This window comes from Phymastichus coffea, unplaced genomic scaffold (assembly GCF_024137745.1).
Source record: "Phymastichus coffea isolate CEN01 unplaced genomic scaffold, Cenicafe_Pcof_1.1 PCOF00082, whole genome shotgun sequence".
Classification (NCBI taxonomy): domain Eukaryota; kingdom Metazoa; phylum Arthropoda; class Insecta; order Hymenoptera; family Eulophidae; genus Phymastichus; species Phymastichus coffea.
The window spans coordinates 468,746-476,471 of record NW_026706893.1 but is presented as its reverse complement, the minus strand read 5'-3'; positions in this window follow the sequence as shown (position 1 = coordinate 476,471).

Genomic DNA, 7,726 nt, shown 5'->3' with positions numbered 1-7,726 from the left:
TGGACTTTTACGTTGATAGCTGATTTTTAAATTCTACTTTTTAGCATTAAAAAAATTTTTTTTAATCGATATTTTTCCTTCTTTTATTATTCTTATTGAATACTTAATCATTAAAGAAAAGTAGAATTTTTCGGTATAGTAAATATTTGATTTCCTTCTGTTTCTTTTTACGTAATTTTCCAAACCTAACTTATTTTAATTAAAATTTAAGTTTGAACTTGCATCTCACGTGTCACTATATATGCATACAGATACCAGTATGTGAATATTTAATTCTATCACTAGAAGTTAAGATTTAAACTGTTAGTAAATAGAATTAAAAATTTGTGTTCGAATAAATAACATTTTACTGCGCTAGCCGCTAATTCATTTAACGTCGGAATAAGTGTGGATGTTACCTTAACGTTACTCATCGTTGTGAATGACGCCGCAGTCCATTCTATGTCCGTTTTTGTATAATTTCAATGCTTATTTATCTCTTGCTTTATCCACACTATTCATCACTTCGTACTTCGAATAATCGAATTCTTATTTATGTTAAATACTTTGCGATGCAACAGCTAATTTATAGTTGAATGTTGCATGGTAAACGATTTGCCACATACGCACTATGTTTTTTATTATTTTCCTTAAATAATCAACTACAAATCGCGCGTGCGCGTCGATCGCGGACATCGATCAGCTGTTGTTTGTACACGTGAGCTTGCAAAATTGCTTGATTTTACTTATTGTTCACTGCAGTTTTCTTCAGAAATATTTTGAACTATACATTCAAAATTATTTTGTACTATTTACTACTTTTGTAATTAATACAGTTTTAATAGTAATATTTACTGTTATTATTAATAATAAACAATATAACTAAAAGCTGAATCAAAATCATCTAATCCCCATATAAATTGCTTCAAGGTACTATGAATTTTTTATTCTTATGTGAACTTTATTATCGTCGAGCTTTAGCAGTTCAATATTTTACAGAAAAATTTGTTTTTTACAAAATGACGTTTTGCGTAATCATTTTCAAACGGAACATTGATTTACACATTTACCAAATAACCATGCAAACAATTTTATGGTATATATACTCCTAAGTCATAAAATGTTGATATGTTTTCAGCAGTTATTTATCCACGTCATGTTTCTAGATAACGCTCATTATGTTATTGCTCGATAACATATGCTTTTTACAGTAGCCCGATCCACCACATTCAAACAATTCAGATATGAAATTATCAAGTAAACTATCAGCAAACACAATAAAAGAAAGAGAAATAGACAGAAATATAAGCTTCATCTATTAATTTCTTCATTAAGAAGTCCTAAAGCGATACAATTATTAAACGCATGAACGTTGCTCCTCAGCTGCAACGTGTGAAGTAGGAATGTTTACAGAAGATACCGTTTTTATTGTACGTGATTATCGCTGTTATGATAATGCGAGAGAAGGCGCGAGCGCGAACGATACGAACAATAAAGAAGAGAAAAATTATAATGACTCAACGTTAAACAACAGCAGCAAATGTGTTAGCCAAGTTTTTGTTCGTAAATACTATTAGCTTGAACATTTGTGTATTTTTCTATTATTTAGCACGTTGTTTTTCCCTTACTTTAATCACGTTTATAAATCATCGCTTAATTTTGAAGACCATATATATAGAGATTTTTTTAAGATGAGTAGCGTTTGTCCATCACTTAGTCATTTTTTCAAGATAACCTAAGCCAACTGTATATCCTGCATCATTGGATCATAGTTCTATCTAAATATCATTAGAGTTAAAAATAGAAATATAAAAAATAGTTCGATTGGTCAGGATATGAGAAATTTTTCTAATATCGATTGAGGTTAAGTGTCTGGGTTATTTATCCATCTTTACTTTTATATGCGCATAATTACAACCAAATCAAACAATTAAAGCTAAATACTGTATAGTATAAATATTGGTGTAAAAAAATTAAAAATACAACGTTCAACAGAAGACGAAAAATAGATTATATCGTGTCAAACACGCAAAGGTGAACATTTATTTATTGTATAGCTACACAAAGTCTGTTTTTTTAAATTAACTAGAATTTGAACAGCGTGCTTCGCGCGCACCAGCCTACGTTTTTATTGTCCATAATCAAATTGATAATATTAAACACGATTAATAATTATTGATTGATTATTTAATTGAAATTATGAAATATCTCCTCAATTTAAGAAATGGTACGTTTGAAAAATAATTAATACAATAAATTAAAAAAATTTTAATAATCATGAATATAGCTCTTTATAAGCATAATTGTTAAAATTTATAATTTTTGTGCGATGATCACCAAGATAAATCATGAGGAGATCCTAAGATTTATTTTAAAACATGACTACAGAAGGCTTTTTGTGATTAAAAACATTTCTTCGTCGTTCTATACCAATGTTGTTAGAAGTTAAATCTTGTAATTTATTTATTGTGATTGCTAATTTAACTAGAAATTGTCTCTGTTTGAAATTAAAAGGAAATACGTCTTTACAATATAAAATTATATCAAAAAGATGCTTCAACTCCACTTTTTATAAGTGAACAACACCTCTGACATTTTGATAATTTTCAGGACTTTTGTCAGATATTAAATTTAATGCAGAGGCTATGTAGCTTGTCAATTTTCTGCTATCTAACAATAATCAGAGCGGAGAAAATAGCATTTTTTTAAAACTTATTAATGAAAAAATTAATTTTTTAAATAAAATATAATTTATGTACATGCAAATAATTTGAATTAAAATATAAAAATACTTTTATACGTTTATGTTCAAACACAAATAGATATTAGAATAATATGGATGAAATATTTTTAAATTAAATTATGTTAGATTAGGTTAGATTTAAATAGAAACATGCGCACTGCATGAGCCAATCAGATAGCATTTATCTTGGCTTCTCAACATCCGGTCATAACCTTTTTGTAAGAGGATTATTTAAATGTTTAAATTAAAGTCAAATATATCCAAGAATACAATATTTTTATTAGATACTCAGCACAAAGTATTAACTAACAATTATTTACAATTCATGACCGTTTATTAACGTCAGATTTTTAATAAATATAACAATTATAAAGAGTTATTTTTTGTTAAAAAACTGTCGTTGTTAAATTATAATAGTTTTTTTCATTTACTAATGGTAATTTGCATTTTTATTCACTAAAACAAACTTATTTTGAAAAATAATAGATGCAAATAACGATAAATAACTGTAAATAAACGTTATCACCAATTACCTATTCGAATAAAAATTTAGTAACTATTATTTGCAGTTAATCATAATTATTAATGTGGCAATACCGGACACGAAAAACGTACATTTTCACAAACAACATTTTTTTTTATATAAGCAAAAGAATTAAATGATAATAACAATATCTAAGTGTTTAAAATAATTCTCTATCATCATATATGATAACTAACTATTTATTACAGTTGTAAACAATTATTTAAATTTTTGAAATATATTTAAAATTGTTTATAACTGTTATTAATAGCAAATTTTTTTTATAATAAAAAGGTGCATTTCCAAAATTGTCTACAATTGTTAATAACTGTATATAATTATTACTGACAGAAAAAACTGTTAATAACTGTTATACGTATCAAAATTCTAAAGTTTATAAACTATTTTGATCTGCAAATAACTGCGTGCAACAGTTTTACTCGAAAACTATTTCCAACAGGGTTATATTCAGATATTTTTAAATTAATATCAACATTTTTTTGAGATCCTTCATAAAATTCTGGCACGAACACAATTAAAAAAATATTTTGGAATTCGTCTTTGTATCCCTGGAATCTCTGCCCCCAAGCGGTTAATTAAACCACGTTTACGAAGCAAGTTTATTTGAGCGTGTGATATTTGAGTCTTGCAATAGTTGCAGTCAGAAACAGCAATATACATCAAAACAGTTTATGACTGAAAAGAAGTATATTTCCTCATGATGGTCCACTCTAATATCAGTAGGTTGGAGCTCTCACGTTATTAAGACTTGGCTGTAGAGTGTATTAACTGTAATAAACGTGAAAGGGGTGGTGCGACGAAGCGAGCGTGAATGTAATCGCTTCAAGTGGATCTGAGGCTCAATCGAACCGATGCATGTGCATGCATTCCGCCAGGATAAATGCGCATGGTCAAATGGAGGAAAAGGGTGGGTCGGCGCTAAAGCGATGAAAGCTTTGCGTCGCCTGCAGTGGCTCATAAAACGCACGTGCTCGCTATTGCAAACTAAAAAAACTAAAATAAAGTTACCTTTCACGTCTCCTACACATGTGGCCCTCTACGGTGTTTTGTGGTGCGGTCGAGCCAAACTGACGAAATAAAAAAAGCTTCTTATGTGTACTTTACCTTACTACGAGCTACAAACTAGATTATAGCTTTACCAACAAATTTTCAGAAGCAGTATTTTCACGAAAAAAAGCAGTAGTTTTATACGAATGCATTATCACTTTTCAATCAAATAATTTATTCACATTATCATGATTCGTTGAAAAAGCATTTTGTCACTTCAAAAGTTACTTAATAGTAGTTATAAAATTATTCTAATAATGTACAGGCTTTACACAGATAATTTTTTTAAAATTAAATGATATACAGCTAATATATAGAAAGTATTAATAAAATGTTTTTTTTAATTATGCTTTATTAACTTCACACAAAGTTATTTAGCTACAAAAAAGATACGTACATACTATAATTGGTTAAGTATAATATATTGTACTGTACACTTTATTTTATATTTATTCTTAATATTAAATACGCAGATCATATTTATCAAGATATTTATGTATCTGCTGCATAATTAAGATGTTAGGTGAAGTCAAATAAAATTTAATATCAAATGGAGGGAGCTGTTTATATTTCGAGAGCATTTTTAACAATGCATTCCTTTGGTCATTATATTTCGGACATCGCCATACAATATGATTTATATCTTGAGATTCAGCCTCATAATCGCAATTTGTTTTCTGTACAACTATAATTTTGAATGAAGACTCGTTTAAACTATAATGCCCGCTACGACATCTACATAGTGTAGTTATTAGTGATCTACTAAAGTTTAGGCCTTTCAACCATGGCTTGGCATTAGAGTTATAATATAAAGAGAAGTAAGTCTGCCCTTTATGGGATCCTAGATTTTTAATTCATTTTTGAGTTTCAATATTGGCAAGTTTTCTACAGAAGAACTTGAGATCAAAGTAAGGCAAATGTTGAAAGGATGGCTGTTGCTCTGTTGCTTCTTTAGTATACTGGTCTGCCAGTTCATTACCGTATATACCGACATGAACAGGTATCCAGTATATAGTACCTGACCATCATCGGAGCTATTTTTATTAAATTTAACATTTCTGTCTCGTATTTCTAATATACACTGCCCGTCAATCACTTTTGCCATGCTTACCTCAAAATTAGGCAAACTTGAAAGTTTTGTATCTCGGTCGGAAATCATCGTATCACAAAAAACCGCAGGGCATTTTAAAGGTAATTGCAAAAGCTTCCATTTAAGACGTGCAGAGACTTAAAAATGAAAACATGTGTTTTTTACAGTAAAAAAACTGATTAAAAAAATTTCAATTTTTTTAACCTCGACTTAATTCAATGCCAATTTAGAACCAAGAGGTGGAGGGCAAATCGACCTGAGGGGTTCGGAGGGTAATGTCTTTCCCTTTAAAACGAGGTAGAACAACGGTTTTCAAAATAAATAATCTAGTGAATATTTGAAGGTTCTTAGAAGATCGTGATACAAGCTTCTAAGCATATTCCAAACAAACGTAATATATGAAACTAAAGCAAAAGACAATTAAATGAAGTGTATTCATTCTTCAATTATAATTGAATAAAAATTTATAAATCATAAGACGTTATCTTCCCGCCTTCCATGGTTATGTGTTTCTTTAACGATTTCGCAATATTTTACAAAAATGTATAAACGCTTATACTATTCAATTTTCTATAGGTTGATATGGAAAATTAATTACCAGCATGACTTTAAACTCCCCTCCCCGCCACCACCAATATTCATAGTACACTAAAATATATATAGTAAATTGGAAAAATCTATCGTAACCGGCCTCTAATGGTTTGGCTAAACCACAGATAATTGATGCTTGAAAAAATTTTTATAGATAAAAGGACGAACATAGATTACGCTGAATCAATCTCGAAGCGTTCTAAGCAGTCGTTTTTCCGTAAAAGTTCAAATGCCAAAGAAAATTTCCAGCTGTCGTTTTTGTTTGTGTTTACAATAAAAAACCAAATATTAGCACACATCATAACAAAACAGGTGCGTCGTCAGGAATGCGTTTCGTTTTCATGGCCGCAGGTACCTGAGGACTCCGATGCGCCACAATTCAACAGGAATGCATCTGCGTCGTTCGTTGCGCGGCTCAGACGGCGTAGATATCGTTGCGTTTGCTGAAAAGGCGCGAAATACGACGTAGCGCGAGTAGAATGGACACAGAGGGACTAGGTAAAAGGGTGGAGAGTCAACTCACAGATGGGCGATAAACATATATTTAACGTAATTTCTCATACCTGTCGAATGCGTCCTCTCTAGTAGTAACCCGTGCACCGCGCTCGCCGCAATCACTGTGCACAAGGTTCACGCACGACAAAGAATATAAAACTTCTTCTTTTCTCTGCGATTGATGTCAATGCGTTGTCGCCAAAAATCCTGAGTTGTCGAGCCCTTTGTCCTGTCTCCGTCCGTTCTCTCTCGAAGCTCTCCGCTAAGCTACTCAACTCGCGGGCCCCACTAACTCTCCACGCGCGCGTCTGCGTCAACCAATCAGCGTGCGCAGTAACAAGCCCGCGTCGCGTGCATGTGTATCTCTCTCGCAGTCTAACTCACGCGTGTTAGGATTCCGTCGCTTATATGCCTCTCTCTTTCTTCCTACTCTCACTTACCTTGCGCTAGTAATCGTGAACAATAATTAATTGATCCACATACAGCTGTAAATGTTATTCAATGAGGCATAATCTCAAATGCAACATAATTAGCACCTAGCATGCATGAGATATATACTTATATAATATTAATACATAGAAAAGTAATTAACTAATAGGGAGAGAGAGACATAACGAATCAACATTCTTACTCGTTATAGTTTGCATGGTACATATAATGTGATTACATATAATGTGATAATTTTATGATCATTCTTTTTCAGTTTTGATATGCGTGCGAGGAGTATTTTTGAAGAATGCATCAAAACTTTTTTGACTGTAATTCTGGTAACGTATCAGTACCAAATTTTAAAACATACTAATAAAATTATTACCACGGAAGGTGGTAACATAAAATCAATAGGAACTTATGTAGATCTTTTAAACTCTGGTTTCCATTTTGTTTCATATAAAAAAGTTGACAATACCTAAGGCATTAAGAATATTAAAGGAAAAATCTACCTTCAGTACTATGGATCAGCTCATGATATTATCGTGGAGAATAAATAATTAGATACTCATATTGAATAAAGTCAACTTTTATTAACGATTTATGATAGTGGTATTTGGATTGAGCAACAAAAACGGATTGATATATTAGTCTTTTTAAATCAATAAAATAGTTGTTTTGATAAAAATATTTGACTCAACTTCAAACGAATAGGCAACTTCATAATATCAAAAGAATATCAGTTTGGAATGTTTTATTTCCAACATTCATTCTAAAACTTTAAATTATAAACTTATTAAGTCAATGT